The sequence below is a fragment of the Eurosta solidaginis genome, chromosome 5, assembly GCF_040869045.1.
Source record: "Eurosta solidaginis isolate ZX-2024a chromosome 5, ASM4086904v1, whole genome shotgun sequence".
NCBI lineage: Eukaryota > Metazoa > Arthropoda > Insecta > Diptera > Tephritidae > Eurosta > Eurosta solidaginis.
The window spans coordinates 133,774,159-133,795,207 of record NC_090323.1 but is presented as its reverse complement, the minus strand read 5'-3'; the positions used below and the strand labels follow the sequence as shown (position 1 = coordinate 133,795,207).

The following is a 21,049-nucleotide window of genomic DNA, read 5'->3' as shown; positions in this document are numbered from 1 at the left end:
ATACAAACGTAAAAAATAATGTTATTCTAATCCAAGTTTTAATACAAAAGTAACAAGTCTTTTTTAAAAAAAATGTATGATAATATTGTCGTTAATATTCTGTTTAATCTTTTTTAACGAAAAAATCTTTTTTTGCTTACCATACTTGATCCTTTTTTATAAGTTCTTTGCAAACCGTTATATTATGTATGTTTTCAATTTCCAATCTATTTCTTAAATCTGATTTTATTAATTTAAGGGATGAAAACATGCTTTCTGCTGCAGCAGAACTGTGAGGCAATGATAATAAGAGAAATACAAAGTTGGGAAAGTCAGGAAACATTGATTCTCCAAGTCCATTTTTAATGGAACTAATTTTTTTCCAAAAACTATTAACGTCCATATCTGAATTTAAATTGCAATCAGTTAATCTCAATAAATTCCATTGGGTTACATGTATCGAAATCGACATTACATAAGCTTTGAAAATGTTAAATTAAATCTAAAATTTAATTATTATTTTCTGATAATACTTCGTCAGAGTTAGTATTAATTTTAAAAGTTCCAAGTCTTTTCTTTCGAAATCGAATCGAGTCTGATTTGATCTAAGAACTCTATATAAAATTTTGGGATTATGCTTTTAGTTTTAATAACTTCACTGCCAGAATGTCCCACGTACTCGTGATGGTAGAACCCTTCGTTTTTAATAGAAAAAGTTCTGATTTTGTACCAATAAAAATATTTGACACTTCAATGTAATTTGAACTGCTTTTGTAGTTAATAGCAATGTGAAGTATGTACGTTTTTTTTTTTTAAATAAAATTGCTTAAAATCAACAAATAATGTGACTTTATATTTGAATACAGGTAGGGAAGGCGACTGTGCTATTTATTTATGTTGTTGAGGTAGCACATAGGAAAGAAACAAAAACAAGTAAGGAAGGCTAAGTTCGGGTGTAACCGAACATTACATACTCAGTTGAGAGCTATGGAGACAAAATAAGGGAAAATCACCATGTAGGAAAATGCACCTAGGGTAACCCTGGAATGTGGTTGTATGACATGTGTATCAAATGGAAGGTATTAAAGAGTATTTTAAGAGAGAGTAGGCCATAGTTCTATGGATAGACATCATTTAGGGATATCGCCATAAAGGTGTACCAGGGATGACTCTAGAATTTGTTTGTACGCTAAATTTGATGAAATCAGTGCTGTCTTGGCCGCTGTTAAAGAATTAGAAGAGAAAATCGCAGCTGTGACAGAGCAGCTTAACACCCTCTTCGGTAATCTCTCTTCTAAGCTAACTGAATGAGAGAAGCAGCTGGTGAAGCGAATTGACAAAGAAATTTCTGTGCGTGTGTGCAAAATTGACGAGTCTGCGATGAGGATTAGAGTGCTAGAAGATGAAGCTAAAAAACGTGATGGTGAGATTGCAGAGCTGCGGAGGCTTGTTGAAAACACGCTGTCCTCAAAAAGTAATTCTGTGGAGTTTCCAGCTGATGCTTTTGCGTTCGGGGTACCGTTTGTGGAGGGAGAAAATTTAAAAGGCATTTTTAACCAGATTTGCCTGTCGATTGATTTTATGGTGCCGAAAATAAGTGACATTTTCCGCTCAAAAAATTTTTCTGGTCCGCCTAATAATGCCATTATCATTAAATTTTACTCTCCGCATGATCGAAATAAAACTCTTCGTGCTTTCTCTGCCTTCCGTAGGAACAACAACTCGACCATTCCGCTTAGTTCCGTTGGATTTGACGGAAATTTAATTTTATATGAGAGCCTCTCTAAGTTTAATCGTAAATTGCTGCAAGAGGCCACCAAACTAAGGCGAGATGGCAAGGTGCGGGGAGTATTTACTCTTAATGGAGTTGTTTATGTGCGATATGAAATTGGTTCTCCCCCTATGAAGATTTGCTGTGAAGATGACTTGGTGCGATTTCGCTGACATTGTACATTTGTTTATATTTATGTTGTTATGTATGTTATTCTTTTTACGTATAGTCTCCTTTATTTTAACTTCTCCTATGGCTATAAAGTTGGCCCTTCTCTTTAGTGCCTTTAAAACATTATTTGCAGTATTGGTTGCTTTTGTTTACTTCTCCCATGGTACTAAACGATAGGTACAGTAGTGCTGACGAATTTGGTCCTGCTAAGCTTAATGTTTTATGCAGTCAACAAAGTGGTTTAAATATTGTGCATTTTAACGCTCGTAGCCTGAATGGGGAAAAATTACATTATGCTAGATCTGTATTTGAGAACTCACTGATAGATATTATTTGTGTGTCAGAAACTTGGTTTGATGCTAGGCTAAGTGAGGTCCTAGCAAGTATAAACAACTATAGCTTGTTACGTAATGATCGGTCTGAGAGAAGAGGTGGAGGGGTTGCAATATATTGAAGATGTGACTTGCGTATGAAACGGCTGCACAAGTCCACTGGAAGTGGCACTGAGTTTCTTTTTGCTGAAATATCAGGAGAAAACTTTAAAACCTTTGTGTCTTGTGTATATAACCCCCATAAATACATTAATTTGAACCCGTTTTTTGATGTTGTGTCCTCGTTCCTAAGTGAATATGGCAATATTATTATATGTGGAGATTTTAATGTCAATATTCTTGTACGTGATAGCTATAGTATTAATTTTCTTAATGCCATTGCCAGCATGGGACTGTCCCTTGTCAATACGACTGTGCCAACAAGATACGCTATGAACTGCTCTCCTAGTCTTCTCGACTATTATATTGTTTGTGATTTGCCCAGTGTTATCAAGTTTGATCAAATATCCTTTATAACTGACCATGATCTAATTTTTTGCTGCTTAGATATAAACAGAGATCGTAGTCATCTAAGCCGGTGCTTTACCTATCGTGACTTCCGCAACGTAAACGAAGCTGCCCTTTTTTCTGATCTTAGTATTATTGACTGGAGCTTATGCTGGATTCTTGAAACTATTGACGAAAAACTTGATTTTCTTGTAAATGTCCTTAAATCTGTTTTTGACAAATATGTGCCTGTACGTGAAGTCTCTGTTAAGTGCTCGTCTTGCCCCTGGTTTACGAAGAATGTTCAAATTGCTATCAAAGAGAGAAATAGGTTGCATTCTACGTGGAGAAGAAGACCTACGCAGGAAAACTGGCAAGCCTTCAAATTTTCTAGAAATAGGGCTACATATATAACAAGGCTAGGGAAACGCAAGTATTATTGTTCCAAGCTGAATACAGCACTCCCTACCAGCGTCCTGTGGCCCAATATTAAAATGTTACAAGTTTATAGCAAGGAAAAGGACTTCCCTGATGTGGTAAACAATACGTTCCTTTAAAGTAGCACGTCATGTGTTGCAATTCCTCCGCTAGTACCCAGTGAAGCTAGTTGTTTCGGAGGACCGGATTTTGAACTTTCCACAGTCTCTGAATAAGATGTGGGAGGGTGTGTATTCAAAATACCAATGCCGTAGGCGAGGATGGGCTGCCGATCAGGTTCATTAAACTGGTTTTACCATATATTGTTGGAACCCTTACCCACATCATAAATCATGCCATTACCACATCTTGCTTTCCTAGTCTGTGGAAAGTGGCAACTGTTTTACCTGTAGCTAAAAAAAGAGGTGCTAGCTCTCCGTCTGATATTCGTCCGATTAGTGTCCTGCCAGCCCTTTCGGAGGTTTTTGAAACAATAATGCATGATCAGATTTCTAGACATATTAATGAGCATAATCTACTTTCCCCCTTCCAGACAGGCTTTAGAAAAAATCATAGCTGTGCAACTGCAATGCTTAAGATCTTGGAAGATCTGAGGACTCCTTTTGACGATAATCATTTAACGTTGTTATGTCTGCTTGATTTCTCCAAGGCATTCGATTCGGTCAATCATACGCTCTTATCCAGCAAGCTGAAATTTTACTTTGGGTTTAGTAATCATGCTCTGAGCTTAATGAATAGTTACTTAACATTCAGATATCAGCGTGTTCGAATTGGTTCTGAGATGTCACAACTGAAAGAGCTGACTATGCGAGTACCCCAGGGATCCATTATTGGCCCTCTGATTTTCAGCCTCTTTCTTAATGATATTTTTGGAGTGTGTCAATATGTGAGATTTCATGCATATGCGGATGATATCCAGCTCTATTTATCTGACTCGTTCAAGCAAGTTGACCGTCTTTGCTGTCACATCAATGATGACTTGTCAATGATATACAAATGGGCGACTGAAAATGGTTTGTTACTAAATTGTGATAAGTCCTTTGTGCTACCTATCAGCAAAAATCTTGGGTCACTTGACATATGAGTACATATAAATAATGTGAACCTCCAAGTTGTTGATAAAATCAATAACCTGGGATTTATAATAAATTCTAAGCTTTCGTGCAAAGACCATATAAATTCGGTTGTCAGCAAGGTGTATCTAACCCTACGCAATATGCGGCAGTCTAGTCTATAAACCCCTACTAGCACAAGGGTCAACTTGCTTTGCAACTCCTTTTGCCTATAATAACGTCTTCTGAGCAGATATATAGTAAGCTGGATTCTCACTCCGCGCATAAGGTTGAAGTCCTGTTTAATAACATCACGCGTTATGTATATGGTGTGCCCAGGTTCGATCATATTTCCCCCTGGAGACACCATCTCCTTGGTTGTGGCATCTTAAATTTTTTGAAGGCAAGGAATTGCATATTTTTATTTAAACTCATGATGTCGGCCACGCCGAACTATTTGCATACAAAATTAGTTTTTACTAGGTCAGCTCGTCTAAGTGACTTAATTGTACCACAATTTAACTCGGTAACATCAGCAAAACTTTTTTTCGTCAACACTATTCGTCTTTGGAACTCCATTCCGTCAAGTATAAGGAATAAGTTAAACAAAAGCAACTTTAAACAAACGCTTTATGCATATTTCAGTAGCCTTACTCCAGGAACATAGAAGAATGGCCAGCTATCTCTTTATGTTGAAACCGTCAGTTGTAGTTTAAAAATTTATTTTATTACTATTCATTTTTTTTAACTCTAACTTTTACTTTTTAATTTTCATAAATCGCAAGCTTTATTTTAATGTGAATTTGTTTATGAATGCTGTTGTGCTATAAAAGATTTAAGAATCTTATTGTACTGATATATATTGAAATAAATGTAATACAATATAAAAAAAAAAATATATATAGGTATCAAATGAAAGGTGTTAATGAGTATTTTAAAAATGTGTGTGCCTTAGTTGTATATGTGAAGGCGTTTTCGAGATATCGCCATAAAGGTGGACCAGGGGTGACTCTAGAATGTGTTTGTACGATATGGGTATCAAATGAAAGGTGTTGATGAGTATTTTAAAAGGGAATGGGCCTTAGTTCTATAGGTGAACGCCTTTTCGAGATATCGCCATAAAGGTGGAACAGGCGTGACTCTAGAATGTGTTTTTACGATATGGGCATCAAATGAAAGGTGCTAATGAGTATTTTAAAAGGGAATGGGCTTTAGTTCTATAGGTGAATGAGTTTTCGAGATATCGCCATAAAGGTGGACCAGGGGTGACTCTAAAATATGTTTGTACGATATGGGTATCAAATGAAAGGTGTTAATGAGTATTTTAAAAGGGAATGGGCCTTAGTTCTATAAGTGAACGCCTTTTCGAGATATCGCCATAAAGGTGGAACAGGGGTGACTCTAAAATGTCTTTGTACGATATGGGCATCAAATGAAAGGTGCTAATGAGTATTTTAAAAGGGAATGGGCTTTAGTTCTATAGGTGAACGAGTTTTCGAGATATCGCCATAAAGGTGGACCAGGGGTGACTCTAGAATATGTGTGTACGATATGGGTATCAAATGAAAGGTGTTAATGAGTATCCTTAATTCCATGATCCTTAGTTCCATAGGTGGACGCCGTTTCCAGATATCGCCATAAAGGTGGACCAGGAGTGACTCTAGAATATGTTTGTACGATATGGGAATCAAATGAAAGGTGTTGATGAAAATTTTAAAAGCGAGTGGGCCTTCGGTGTATCGCCATAAAGGTGGACGAAGGGTGACTCTAGAATGTTTGTACGATATGGGTATCAAACGAAAGGTATTACTGAGCATTTTAAGAGGGAGTGGGCCTTAGGTCTATATGTGGACTCCTTTTCGAAATATCGCCATAAAGGTGGACCAGGGGTGACTCTATAATGTGTTTGTGCGATATGGGTATCAAATTAAAGGTATTAATGAGGGTTTTAAAAGCGAGTAGCCCTTAGATGTATATGTGAAGGCGTTTTCGCGATATTGACCAAAATGTGGACCAGGGTGATCCAGAAAATCATCTGTCGGGTACTGCTAATTTATGTATATATGCAATACCACGAACAGTATTCCTGCCAAGATTCCAAGGGCTGTTGATTTCGCCCTGCACAACTTTTTCATTTTCTTCTACTTAATACGGTAGGTGTCACACCCATTTTACAAAGTTTTTTCTAAAGTTATATTTTGCGTTAATAAACCAATCAAATTACCATGTTTCATCCTTTTTTACGTATTTGGTATAGAATTATGGCATTTTTTTTTAATTTTTCGTAATTTTCGATATCGAAAAACTGGGCGTGGTTATAGTCGGATTTCGGCCATTTTGTATACCAAGATAAAGCGAGTTCAGATAAGTATGTGGACTAAGTTTAGTAAAGATATATCGGATTTTGCTCAAGTTACCGTGTTAACGGCCGAGCGGAAGGACAGACGGTGGACTGTGTTTAAAAACTGGGCGTGGCTTGAACCGATTTCGCCCATTTTCACAGAAAACAGTTACCGTCATAGAATCTATGCCCCTACCAAATTTCAGAAGGATTGGTAAATTTTTGTTCGATATTAAATTTTTTGTTAAAATTTGACTTTCAAAATTTTTTTTTTTTAAAAAGTGGGCGTGTTCTTCATCCGCTTTTGCTCATTTTTACTTAGCACATATATAGTAATAGTAGTAACGTTCCTGCCAAATTTCATCATGATATCTTCAACGACTGCTAAATTACAGCTTACAAAACTTTTAAATTACCTTCTTTTAAAAGTGGGCGGTGCCACGCCCATTGTCCAAAAACTTACTAATTTTATATTCTGTGTCATAAGGTAAACCCACCTACCAAGTTTCATCGCTTTATCCGTCTTTGACAATGAATTATCGCATTTTTTCGGTTTTTCGAAATTTTCGATATCGAAAAAGTGGGCGTGGTTATAGTCCGATATCGTTCATTTTAAATACCGATCTGAGATGAGTGCCCAGGAACCTACATACCAAATTTCATCAAGATACCTCAAAATATACTCAAGTTATTGTGTTAACGGACAGACGGACGGACGGACGGACGGACATGGCTCAATCAAATTTTTTTTCGATACTGATGATTTTGATATATGGAAGTCTATATCTATCTCGATTCCTTTATACCTGTACAGCCAACCGTTATCCAATCAAAATTAATATACTCTGTGAGCTCTGCTCAACTGAGTATTAATACACTTGCGTTTCATCATTCATTTCTTCAGCTAATTGAGCTGATCGTACCGCATCGACCTCTAATTTACAATTTATAAAAAAAAAGCCTTAAGGAGTTCCATTGCTCATTTATATGGGAAACGACACCTTCTAAGGACAACCATCTAGTCATAGACAACCCCAAAATTGTATGGGGCTTCACAGAGCAATAGTCTTGGAACTCCTTAAAATCGTACACTTGCTTAGGGCTGTGTGAAAAAAAGCTATAAATGTTACGGCACAGCCAATTAACGTTCTGAGGAAGTTGCTCACATGCATAGCCAGCACACAAGTGCAAATAATGGCAAGTGTATTTTAAATAAAAAACGTTTGTTTCCAGCTGGAAAAAAAGTTTTGACGCCCCTAAATTTTCCGGCCATTACACCTCCATTGGTAGCCAAGCCAATGATGCTTCCGAATGGAATACCATTATTTTCAAAGAATCTTTCTATTGCTTCAAAAATAGATTCTGCATCACATTTTGGCAATTCTAAAAGAGCCAGAAAATGATGGCGTACAATAAAATTTTTGAAATATCTCACAACTAGCACTAAGCACTTTTTAAGTGAAACGTCGGTTGTCTAAATTCATAATTTGTTACATTATTTATAGAAAACTTACATGTTTACTGTGTCAGTCATTAATCCTGGTTATTTTTATCGTAGATTACCATAATATAAGTTATCACATTAGACCCACTGTGTCAGTTATCACATTAGGCCCACTGTGCCTGAACATATTTACCAACAATTTTATATAATTTATTTTATAATTACATATAACAGGAGTAAGCTTGGCTCCTGGTCACAACTAAGCAACACCAATTTCTTGCTTCGCTTTAATTATCTTATCAATAACTAAAAACCTGTTTGCGCTTATCATGCGAGGAATGTAACAGGTGCTAAGTATGGCTTGATTGCTACCTAGCACAGCTAAGATGTGACAACAAACGCTTTCCTTATCACCACCCACATAGCAACAGCGACAGCGCATAACCTGTTTGCTTGCACAAGTTTGGCCAAGCAACATAAACTAGCGTGTTATTTCTGTCCTAGCAATAGCGTCGCTGCAAAACTCGTTGTAAGCGTGGGTTGATCACCGCCGAGCAACCACTACCATGTTTTGCGCCAGCAGCATGGTACTCCCAACGACTGCTGATGCTGCGTGATGGAATGTAACAGGAGTTAAGCTCATAACCATCACCAAAGCATTAGAGCAAAGCGTAGCAACAAATTAGGGTAAACGTATGGTGTTAAGCAATATGGCACAGGCACAGGCTAGCGGTAAGAACAATATGCACCTACAACCGCAACCCTTTTCCCATGGGCTTCCTCGCGTTAAGAAAGGTATTTAAGGCAGTAGGATTAAGTCAATTGTTTTAGTTTTAATTCGAAGACGCAATCAAGCGTATGAAATAAAGCAGTAATTTAAAGTGCTGTGTTTTATTTTAAATATTGCGCAACGACCAAAAGGACTTGCTTAACTGGCGCCCAACTAATGGTCACGAACCTAAAAGTGAAGTGTATCCTTATAAAAAGGATAAAAATAAACAGACCCTTGTAAAAAGGATAGTGCAGTGCGAAATAAAATCCTTATAAAAAGGATTAAAGTGACAGCTATAAAAATAAAAAATAAAAACGACGATTGTGCAGTGCAAAATAGAGTCCTTATAAACAGGATTAAAGTGACAATAAAAAAAAAAAAACTTTTGATACATCTTTGTAAAGAGGATGCAGATCGTGCAAACCGTGTTTGCTGTGAGACTAAAAATTTTTTGAAAATATCCTTGTAAAAAGGATAACAATTAAGTGACATTAAAAAGAAAAAAGTTTTAAAAAATCATCATTATTTGTGAACATATACGTAAATATATAAAAAATTTCGATACATAGAAAAATCGCGAAAATTAAATACCTTTCGTAATAAAAATTGCAAAAATTTTAAAAAAAGAAAAGGCATTCGTGATTTAAGAAAAAAATATTAGAACCACTTAAAGTTTGCTGTAAAAGAAAATATAGCTGAAATATTTAAAGTCATGATTGAAGTAATTATGATAATAATAAAAATAATACTGAATTGCGTATTAAGAAAATAAAAATTACATTTTTTGTAAATTACAACGAAATAAAAAAAATTATCACTCGACAAGGATCATCACAGGTGGAATCTAGAGCAGCAGTAAGCCTTGACATCTGAGCCATCTAGGACAAGAAAAGGAGTTAAAGTAAGTTATTGAAGTTTAAAATATCACCTAGGAATTTAAGCTTTGGTTAATAAACTGAAATTTTTTTACCCACTTATACATAGTTTCGATTTAAAAAACTGTATTAATTAGAATCCAATTTATTAAAAATGGATCAAGGAACTGTAAAGCATATAGTAGATTCCGCGGTAGGAGTAGTTAAAGAAACTTTTGAAAGACAAATTGCTGAGTTAACTCAGGCAATTCAAAGCGTTCTTCCTCAAAAAATTGAAACTCATAGGCCCGTAACAATTGTAGAAGGAGTACAAAGTACTCATACTGACCTTAGTTTAATCAAGTCACTTCCAGAATTTAAGGGTAAAATGTCGGAATATCCGGCTTGGAGAGAAGCAGCTAAATTTGCATTGATCTATTATAGTGAAGGCTCAGAGCCGTATTATATCGCGATGGGGATTTTAAGAAATAAAATAACGTGTTCGGCAAATGAAAATCTGAGCGCTTTTAATACCCCTTTAAATTTCAAGGCTATAATTGCTAGGTTAGATCAGCTGTACGCAGATAAAAGGCCGTTACATATTTTAGAAAGCCAGCTCAATACTTTGAGACAAGGTCAAATGTCTATTAATGAGTATTACGATGGAGTTGATAGGCAGCTTACCCTAATAGTAAACAAAATTATAATGACCCATAGTAATAATGAGGAGCTTACTAGTGCGTTCACCGAAAAAGCTAGGGAAAATGCATTGAGAGTATTTATTTCTGGTTTAAGACGCCCATTATATGACACACTTTTTGCAGCTAGTCCACCAGACTTACCCAGCGCACTCGCAGTGGCACAAGAGCTGCAACATAACCGACAAAGGTATGAGTTTGCACAGACTTATGCAACAGGTAGATTGCCACAAAAACGCCAATCAGAGCCCCTTTCCCAGTTTAAGAATGCGACTTCTGGGCAGAACAGTTTTCGGAACCAAAGCCCCACTCCAATGGATGTGGATCCTGGAAGCTCTTGCTTTAGACGAACCTCTGCGTTCCAAAATAATACCTCTGGCCAATCAAGCCGTGGCCCTCAACAGCAAAGACTTCAACAGGGAAATAGTTTCATCCCTTCAAATTCATTTCAGCGGCAAGCACAGCAGCCAGCATATAGTCCTGCTCAGCAGCAGCGACAATACAGTGCCCCTAAAAGACAAGGTGCCAATACGTCCACGCAAGTACCAGTGAACAAGGTACAACGGGTCAACGCCATGAATGATGAACCATATTACTCAGAGCGGGAGGACTTTGAATACGAGGATAATTCACTGGATGAAGTTAATTTTTTAGGTTAAGGTCCCACTTGCCCTTTATTACGCGAACTCTTCCGAGTGGGCAAGTGCTTAACTTACTTATAGATACAGGTACAGCCAAAAATTACATAAAAAGCCATTCATTTTTAAAGGGAATTACTCCTGTAGATAGTCCCTTCCAATTAAGGTCCATAAATGGTGTAAACAAAATTTCGGAAAAATGCAGAATAAATATATTAGGTGAAATTGCTACATTTTACATTTTACCAAAACTAGATACCTTTGATGGGATCATAGGATATGATTTATTGAAAGGTATCGAAGCAAAGATTGATACAAAAGTTGGTCTCATTTTCCATAGAACTGGAAAAGAGAAACTTAACTTTTTTCAATGCCAACAGGTAAATATGCCCACGGCAAATAAACTAGAAATACCAAATAGCATTGATTTGCTTATAGAAAGAAACAAAAATGCATTTGCCAACCCTAACAGAGCGCTTCCATACAACACAAATGTAGTTGCCACAATAGATATAAAAAGTGAAAACCCCATTTATTCAAAAAGTTACCCATATCCCATTTCTGCAGCAAATTTTATTAACAAAGAAATAAAATCTTTACTAAAAGATGGGATTATAAAAAAATCGTATTCACCTTATAACTCACCGGTACACGTTGTATCAAAGAAAGGCTTAGACGATGAAGGTAACCAGAGAGAGAATGGTTATCGATTTTCGAAAGCTCAATGAGCAAACCACGTCCGATAAATACCCAATTCCGGACACTACGGTTATTCTTTCGAACCTAGGAAAATCGAAACTCTTTACGACACTAGATCTTAAGTCAGGTTTTCATCAAATCCGTCTCCAAGAAAAAGATAGATGTCAGACTGCTTTTAGCGTAAACAACGGCAAGTATGAGTTTTGCCGTCTGCCATTTGGCTTGAAAAATGCTCCAAGCATATTCCAGAGAGCCATAGACGACATCCTGCGAGAGGATATTGGGAAAATATGTCATGTATATGTTGACATCATAATTTTTTCGCCTGATGAAAACTCTCACTACAAACATGTTGATTCCATATTGAAAAATTTTTGAGCGTGCAGGAATGCGAGTGTCCTTGGAAAAGTCTAAATTTTTCAAAGAAGTCGAATTTTTAGGCTTCAGTGTTTCATATAAGGGAATTAGAACATGCCCCAACAAAGTTGAAGCAATCCTTAATTATCAGCAACCGAAGTCATTGAGGTCCCTGCGATCGTTTTTAGGACTTTCCGGCTACTACCGTAGATTAATAAAAGATTACGCCCATATATCTAAGCCCCTTACAAAATATTTGAGAGGCGAAAATGGCCAAGCCAATAGCCGGCACTCTAAAAATATTAATATATCACTTGACGAGGAAGCAATCAAAGCCTTTAATAAGCTTAAAAATATTTTAGCTTCAGAAGATGTTCTCCTTCAACATCCAGATTACTCAAAGCCATTTGAGAATAACCACGGATGCTTCGTCCGTCGCCTTAGGTGCTGTTCTTTCACAAAACGGAAAGCCCATTACAATGATTTCGCGTACATTATCAAAAACAGAGGAAAACTGCCAAAAACGAACGAGAGCTTCTGGCAATAGTTTGGGCCTTCCAAAAACTAAGGCATTATTTGTACGGTATCAAAAATATTAACATTTTCACCGACCATCAACCATTGACGTTTGCCATATCGGATAGAAATCCGAATTCAAAAATCAAAAGGTGGACAACATTTATAAACTCATTTGCACCAAAATATTTTTACAAACCTGGAAAAGAAAATAAGGTAGCAGACGCACTTTCACGTCAATACACCCACAACCTCGATGACTCATTGTCGACTGCTCACAGTGAGATTTCTCTTTCAGGCGTAATAAAATCAATAAAGAATCCTGTCAATCAATTTAAAGCACAACTAGTCCTTATACCATCCGAAGTAAACAGCAAATCGACCAAAATTTTATTTCAGAACTGATAAGGCATACCATAAATTTTAAAAGTGCTGAATATCTCTTGCAAACCGTCCGAGAGAAGATAGATCCGAATGTAGTTAACGGAATCTGTTGCGATCTTCAAACTTTAGCCAGGATACAATGTTTACTTTTGTCAAACTTTCCGGGTGTGAAATTTGTACACACCGAAAAAGTAGTAATAGATCTTATAAGAAAAGAAGACCAAATCGAGGCTGCTACTATGGAACATAATAGGGCACACCGATCAGTTCAAGAAAATTACAAACAACTGATTTCAGAATATTTTTTTCCACAAATAAAGCAGAATTTAACAACAATAGTAGAAAATTGCAGAACATGTTTAGAAAATAAGTACAATCGGCACCCTTTAAAAGCAGAAGTAGGCAAAACGCCAATACCAGAATATCCAGGACAAATTCTTCATATAGATACATATATTTTCTGTAGATAAGTTTCATTTCCTTACATGCATTGATAAGTTTTCGAAGTTCACAATGACAATTCCGATCGAATCAAGATCAACAATTGATGTCAAAAGTGCACTACTAATGGTACTTAATAAATTCAGAAAAACCAAGAGAATTATTTCCGATAACGAAAAATCTTTCTAATCGAATACAATATCTAGTTTACTGAAAAATCATTTTCAAATAGACCAATCCTTCATACCAGCGTTACATAGTATCAGCAATGGTCAAGTAGAGAGAGTACATTCAACGCTGACTGAAATCGCACGATGCATAAAAGCAGAACAAAACCTAACTGATATTAAAGAATTAATCTTACTTGCGACACATAAATATAATAACTCAATACATTCGACGGTGAATGATAAACCAATAGATATTCTGAATAATTTTCCAAAAGATCATCTAAACGATATTAAAAAAACACTGATTTCTGCACAAAAAAATATTTAAAAAAAATCAAAAACCAAGCAAAGAACATTTAAGGAAGGAGAAAAGGTATATGTTCGTCGAATAAGCGTTTAGGGAATAAATTAAATAAGGTATACGTTGAAAACGTAGTAGGAAAGGACTTAGGGACAACTGTGCTAATAAATGGCAAACAAGTTCATAAAGATAATATACGCTAAGAGTTTACTTATTTTTAATGTTTAAAATGTCTTCAAGGAAAGTATATTTCATTTTTCTTCTATGAAGCATTAGAACTACTCCTACCAACGATTTTAACATTTTTAAAATAAATACTTCATAACGATAAATATAACTACTACAGAAAAGTACAAATACAATGCCATGTAAAACAAAAAATACAACATTACAAAGAAGAAAGAGTTATCGTTAAATTGATTGATTTTGAATCATCTAAATTAGAATGTAATGCTTAATCTACTTTAAAAAATTTGTTTAGAAGAACTTAATTTTTTGTAAAAAATGATGTTATTCTGATGATGATCTTATTCAATATCTATATCATTTGTAATCCAAACATCTTACTAATATTATACTACAAAGTTGATATATAAAAAATTCTTCATAAATCAATACGATACACTATTTTTGATGAACTTCAACAAATATACAAACAATGCAACGAAATGCACTATATTTTTATAACTTAAAACCAAAATAAATTTCTTTGGAAAAGCATACTATTTCAAGAATGTGAACGCCTTAAAATTTTGTTAAAATACTACATTTTGTATAAATTTATAAAACAGATAGAATTTGCGTCGTAAACGTATATATTTAAAAGTAAGAAAGCATTTTTAAACAAAAATGTTTGTTAAAAAAAATATTACTATAGGAATTTCTAAATTTTTTTAAAAAACATACAAATGAACTAAAAATGAAATTCTATATTAAAATTTGAAAACTAAAATTATAGCATACATTTAATAGGCTAAGAAAAAAATGAACTAATATAATTAAAAGTGCATAACCTGTTTGCTTGCACAAGTTTGGCCAAGCAACATAAACTAGCGTGTTATTTCTGTCCTAGCAATAGCGTCACTGCAAAACTCGTTGTAAGCGTGGGTTGATCACCGCCGAGCAACCACTACCATGTTTTGCGCCAGCAGCATGGTACTCCCAACGACTGCTGATGCTGCGTGATGGAATGTAACAGGAGTTAAGCTCATAACCATCACAAAAGCAGTAGAGCAAAGCGTAGCAACAAATTAGGGTAAACGTATGTTGTTAAGCAATATGGCACAGGCACAGGCTAACGGTAAGAACAATATGCACCTACAACCGCAACCCTTTTCCCATGGGCTTCCTTGCGTTAAGAAAGGTATTTAAGGCAGTAGGATTAAGTCAATTGTTTTAGTTTTAATTGGAAGACGCAATCAAGCGTATGAAATAAAGCAGTAATTTAAAGTGCTGTGTTTTATTTTAAATATTGCGCAAGGACCAAAAGGACCTGCTTAACTTATATAAAGAAAAGAATACTTAAAAATCATTTTCTTACATTTTTTTGTTATAAAAATAAAATTCATAAAAAAAATTTTAATTTTTGAAAAAAAAATTTTCAAAAATAAAATTTTTTTTATCAATTTTATTTATATAACAAAAAATGTAAGAAAATGAAAAAAAAATCGGCCCACTCCGGGATTAGTGGGGATGATTGCAGAATTGATTGAAGTCTTTTATGAGAAAAAAAATGGCGAAATTCGAAAAATTTCGAAAAACTGAAAAATTAAAAAAAAAACTTAAAAAATTTTTTTGTATCTTTTCCGAAAAGTACATGTAAAAAAAATAAAAAAAAAAAAACAGATCCCAAACGGTCAGTTTTTGAAAAAGTTATAGCATTTTGAAAACAAAAACGGTGTTTTTTAAAAATTCATAACTTTTTTTGAGTTGGATGAAAAAATTCTGAAAAACGTCTTTCGTAACTTAGAAAAAGAAGAAAAACTTTCAGCCAATTATAAAGGGGTCGGGTTCAAAATTGGTCGAAATGGGATGGAATACCCCATATGTATAATTAACTTCAAAAAAGTTACAAATTTCGGAAGATCCAGGAAATTGAAAGAGTACAGACACAAATTGTAAATTTGAACTTTTCAAGTTCAATAAATGTAATAACCAGTTTCTTACACATGTGTAACATGTGTACTGCAGTAAAAAGTGGAGTCTTACTTTTAATACCAGTTGCTATTGAACTTAAACATTTTTGGTATTAAATTTGTGTTTTAATTCTAAAAAGTTTTATTTTAAGACTATGAAATATTATTGAAATAAATTTTAATCCAAAGTGGTTTTGAAACAAAACTTTAATCAATGCTGATTGTCGTGATTTAAAAATATTAATACTTTGCAGTTTTTAATCTAAGACCAAAAAAAATTAAATTTCGCTCTCTAATATTTTAAGTATCATTGGTTTAAAAACAAAACCAAAAAAGTATTAAGAAATTCTCTCACTCTCAATTATATTAATGTTACTCGGCTCTTTAGTGCGACTGGCTTAAAAGTAAAACCAGGAAAGTACTAAGACGTGCTCTCACTCCCAAACTTTAATACTTTTTAGTTTTAATTTGAGATCAGGAAGGCATTAAGATGGACTCTTCGATATTTTAAGTATTTTTGGTTTTAAAACGAAACCAAAAAAGTATTAAAAAATTCTCTTACTCCGAGTTATATTCATTGCACTCTGCACATTAGTACTATTGGCTTAAAAGTAAAACCAGTATCACTTGTCCGACTATGGGGTAAGCGTCATGTGCACGATGTTTCTGAAAATTAAACACGAGCGACATTACGTTTCATTAAAATCACAAATTTTGAAAGTCGTGAGTTCTCGACGAACGAAGCAATTGTATCAAGTAAGTAATGTAAATAATTAATGAAATTTTGCAAAAATAAATGGTATTTCTTGCCAGTTGTGGAGCAATAAAACATTAATATCGATTGTGCAATAACATTGAGAGACCGCGATGGAGCTGAAATTTTTGTGGACGATTTCCAAGAAATAATTTGTCAATATAAAAACTGTAGCTGGTTTTTATTGGAAATAAATGAAAATTTGCCAAAGAAGGGATCACCAGTTGCTAACAGCTTAAATCACGAGGCAAGTATAAGAATAAATGCCAAAGTTTATTTTAATGGTAGAGTATTCACCAGGAGTTGCAAAACTACCTCCGATGTGAGAATTTCTCATGCATTCTTGAGGAATACAAAAAAACGAACATTTTAAGTGACAGCTACCGACGTTCCTTAGTGCGCGAGTGTACCAACTTTTTACGAAAGCATTGTGGAAATTACCCTAAGCGTGAGGAAAAAATTGCACTAGCTGAATCAGTGATACGTCTTTTTCCAGTTTATAAGGTTACTAACAGCAATTTTGGAGCGATTTCGAAAGGTTTTTTAGAAAACTGTGAAAAGTATGAAGCCTGTGTGGAAAACATTTTCATTGATGCGAGTGACGGATCTTATTTGGGAAACCATACTGATTGGTCCTCCGAAGTGCTACCTTATTTGATTTTTTTAAAGCTGCTGCCATCTACTGCAAATGAACGAGGCCAAAAAGAAACAAACTTCCAAAGATCTGTCGATAGTTTCGAGTCTTTTCAAAACGTAATTTGCAATCAATGTTAAATAACAAATTTATTTTTTTGCAGCTCAACACCCCAATAACAAAATTTACAGTGGCGGCTAGTCAGCCCACCATCATTGCAGTTGGACAAGATAAAGCCACAATTTGCCAATATTTTAGTACCACTGATGGTAAGACGATAGGTGTTCCTCCACCTTATATGTTTAGACAAGTATTCGATCTTTATTTTAAAGCATTTTACGTATTTAATATACAATTTGATGCTACTTTGGCGAACTTTTTGGCATTTGTTGCAATATTTGTTTACAAAATAGATGACACAAAAAAAGCCAAGTTCTAGGTTACTAGGAGTTCGAGAATAAGTTTAAGGAATTATTTAATTATGTTTTGAATTAAATAACAATGGCAAAGTTTTGCTTTTGATGTAACAAAGAATTTGAAACTGTTGCAAATGTTGTATTTCATTTAAAAAATGCACATTTCTTATCCGAGTCTCATGGATTAAAGTTGAGGTGCGCATCCCCTAAAACATGTAAAAGAGTATTTAATACATTTAGCTCGTTTAGTAGACATTCCAAGCTTTGCATTCCTATAAATATGAACAGCGAAATTCCAGCGAAGAAAATTGAACCAATGTGAAAAACAGAGAGGGTAAATACTCAATGGGGGAATAATTACAAATTATCTCAATACAAAATTTTTGAGTCTTAAGTTGATGTAATGCACGATATTTTGGAAGGCGCTCTACCTTTCATTTTAAAACTCTTTTTTCAGAAGCTTGCGGAAAGCAAATACCAATAACAGAAATTAACGATAAAATTAAAAGTCTCAATTTCGGATATTTACAAAGCATGCTTCCCATCAAAAATCACTCTTGATAAAAAATGCCAAACATTCATTGGATTGTCAGCCTCTCAAAACTTATGTTTTATTTTGCACATGCCTTTCATCTTTTTTAACTTTTATGATATTATGCCACATTTCTGGAATGGGGTTACTTCGCTTTTTCGAATAATAAAACTTACATTGTCTCCCGTCTTAAAACAACACCATATACAATCTCTTAGAGAATATATAGAGTTTAATTTGAAATATATAGTAGAAGTTTATGAAGATCCCCTGCTCCCAAAACATCACTTTTTGACCCACTATCCTTCAGTTTTAGAAAAAATGGGTCCTCTGATTCATACGTGGGCAATGAGGTACGAGGCTAAGCATCGCGAATTTATCAGGGATGTTTCAGTTATCAATAATTACAAAAATATATGTAAATCCCTTGCTAACAGATATCAAACAAAAATGAGTATTAAATGGGAAAGTATGACATTTGAGAATGAAATTATTTGTGATTCACTATGTAATTTAAGTTTTGAAGATATAGATTTAAGTGCACAGAAGTTTTTATCTAAGACATTTGATAAACATAAAATGCCTCAGGTATTAATAATAAAAAAGTTTAAATGTAAATATGGATATTTTTATAGGGCAGAATTTATGTTAAATTTAAGACAAGAAAACGGAATTCTTACATTCGGACAAATAAAAAAAATATGTCTTATCGACAATGAAATTTACTTAAGTTTAGAAATTTTTGTCAGTAAGAAATTTAATTCCATCTTAGAGTGCTATGAAATTTCTTCAACAGAATATTTAGAAGTAGTTGGTTTATATAGCCTAAAAAATGTAAGACCATTTGAAGTCCACAATATACATTCGAAAATGTTTTTGTTAATGCCCTGTGAAATAATAGAATAAAATTTATTTATACTTATATATAAATTTAGTATAACTTATATAATTTATATAAATAAGACATACATTTCTATTTAAATAATTAAATTGGGTTTTTATTTTCAGCACTCTTCAAAATAATACTCATTTTAATAAATATCAAATTTTAAAAGATTTCGGTAGAATTTCTTCTAAATTTTACTTGAAGAGGACTATGCATGGGCTTACAATTTTGTTGACCACTGTACGTTTAAAAAAAATCCCGGTTGGTTTTAATACCAAAAATTACTAAATTCAATTACATTAGTAGGCCAAACTTCTAGCAAAGGTACTGAAAAGAGAGTATACGTTTATGAAGATTTGACAAAAAGAAATCGCCAACTACTATGGACAGCAAGAAATAAAGCACAGGCGTCGGGCTGGAAATTTGTTTGGGTAAAGGGGGGTCGTATTTTAGCAAAAAAGGATGAAAACAATCAAATTATTTACATAAACTCAGAAGTAGATATAGACATCATCAACTAATTTATTAAACTGCCACCAAGAGCTTCACATACATAAGTATATTTATATCACCTTATTAGTCAAATCTTTTTTATTTTTCTGAATCTTTAGTATATAAAGTACAGCTGTACCACTTTATATACTCCGTCAAATTTTAGAGTTACTATCCTCTATAAAACTTCAAATACTTCCTAACATTAAGAAAGGTATTATTTTAATATTGCCTTTTATTTGTATTATCACTGTAAACACCTACACACTTTATTAACTTAACTATACAATTTTTCTTATTTTTTTCTGGCTCCACTATATTTATATAATAGTATTTTTATAATGAACCACACAACAACAGAAATATTTAAATCCTTTGCAGAAATTGATACAAAAAACTTTAAAAAATATGATTTTAAATACACGTGCTTAAACATACGTTCAATGAGAAAAAACTTTAACGCGTTTCGAGTGGAAATTGATGAGCTTATCGATAGCATTGACATATTGGTACTAATTGAAACGAATATAAAAAATGATGAGCAAAACCTGTTTCGTATCAGCGGATTTAATGTTGAATTCTTAAACAGAAGCCATAAGAGCGGGGGAGGCATTGCTGTGTACGTTAGAGAGAACATATGTTATGAACGAATTGTATATTCCACAAATTCTTTTGAAACTATCGAAATCACGTTTACAATTAACAATAACAATGTTCCTTGCATTCTCCATGCTATATACAGACCTCCGCAAAACAATGTTCGCACCTTCGTCGAAGAGCTTGACAACATATTGAAAAGAAAAAGCAAAGGAGAATGCACAATAGTAATAGGTGATGTCAACATCAACATACTAGATACTGATGACAGTAGCGCAAATCTCTACCTTGATTTGCTCTCATCTTATGGTATGCAAAAGGTAATAAATGAGTATACTCGGGTCGATGTAAAAAGAGAGACTCATACGTGCATCGATCACATTTTCGTTAAGAGTATGGACATTGAATTCATGTCAGGGGTAATACAAACGAATATAACAGATCATTACTCTCTTATATGTGGTATGTCTTTCAATAAGCGAAATGAGCCCCAGAAAGAAAAACCACAAGCTATTAATGTTATTGATAATAAAAAATTTTATGAAGAGATAATGAAGATGGACTGGGATGATTTTTGGGTCAAATAGCGCAAACGAGATGTGTGATAAGATACACTGTAATTTTAGACGTACCTATGAGAACTCCTATGTTAGCAAAACGATCACGGCACCGAGAAAGACGAATGTTTGGATGACAAATGACCTAAAAACTTTGTGTAAAAGCAGGGATAATTTATATAGAAAGTGGAAAGCAAAGCCA

General features: G+C 34.2%; 1 long non-coding RNA gene across 1 annotated transcript in view; it reads right to left on the bottom strand.

The window, feature by feature from the left end:
* Window positions 1-20,404, bottom strand: part of LOC137253638 (uncharacterized) — a 61,813-nt gene extending 41,409 nt beyond the window's left edge. The window contains exon 1 of the long non-coding RNA XR_010953849.1: window positions 20,132-20,404. This is a non-coding gene — a long non-coding RNA (uncharacterized lncRNA). The remainder of the gene's footprint in view (window positions 1-20,131) is intronic.
* Window positions 20,405-21,049: the final 645 nt, after the last annotated feature.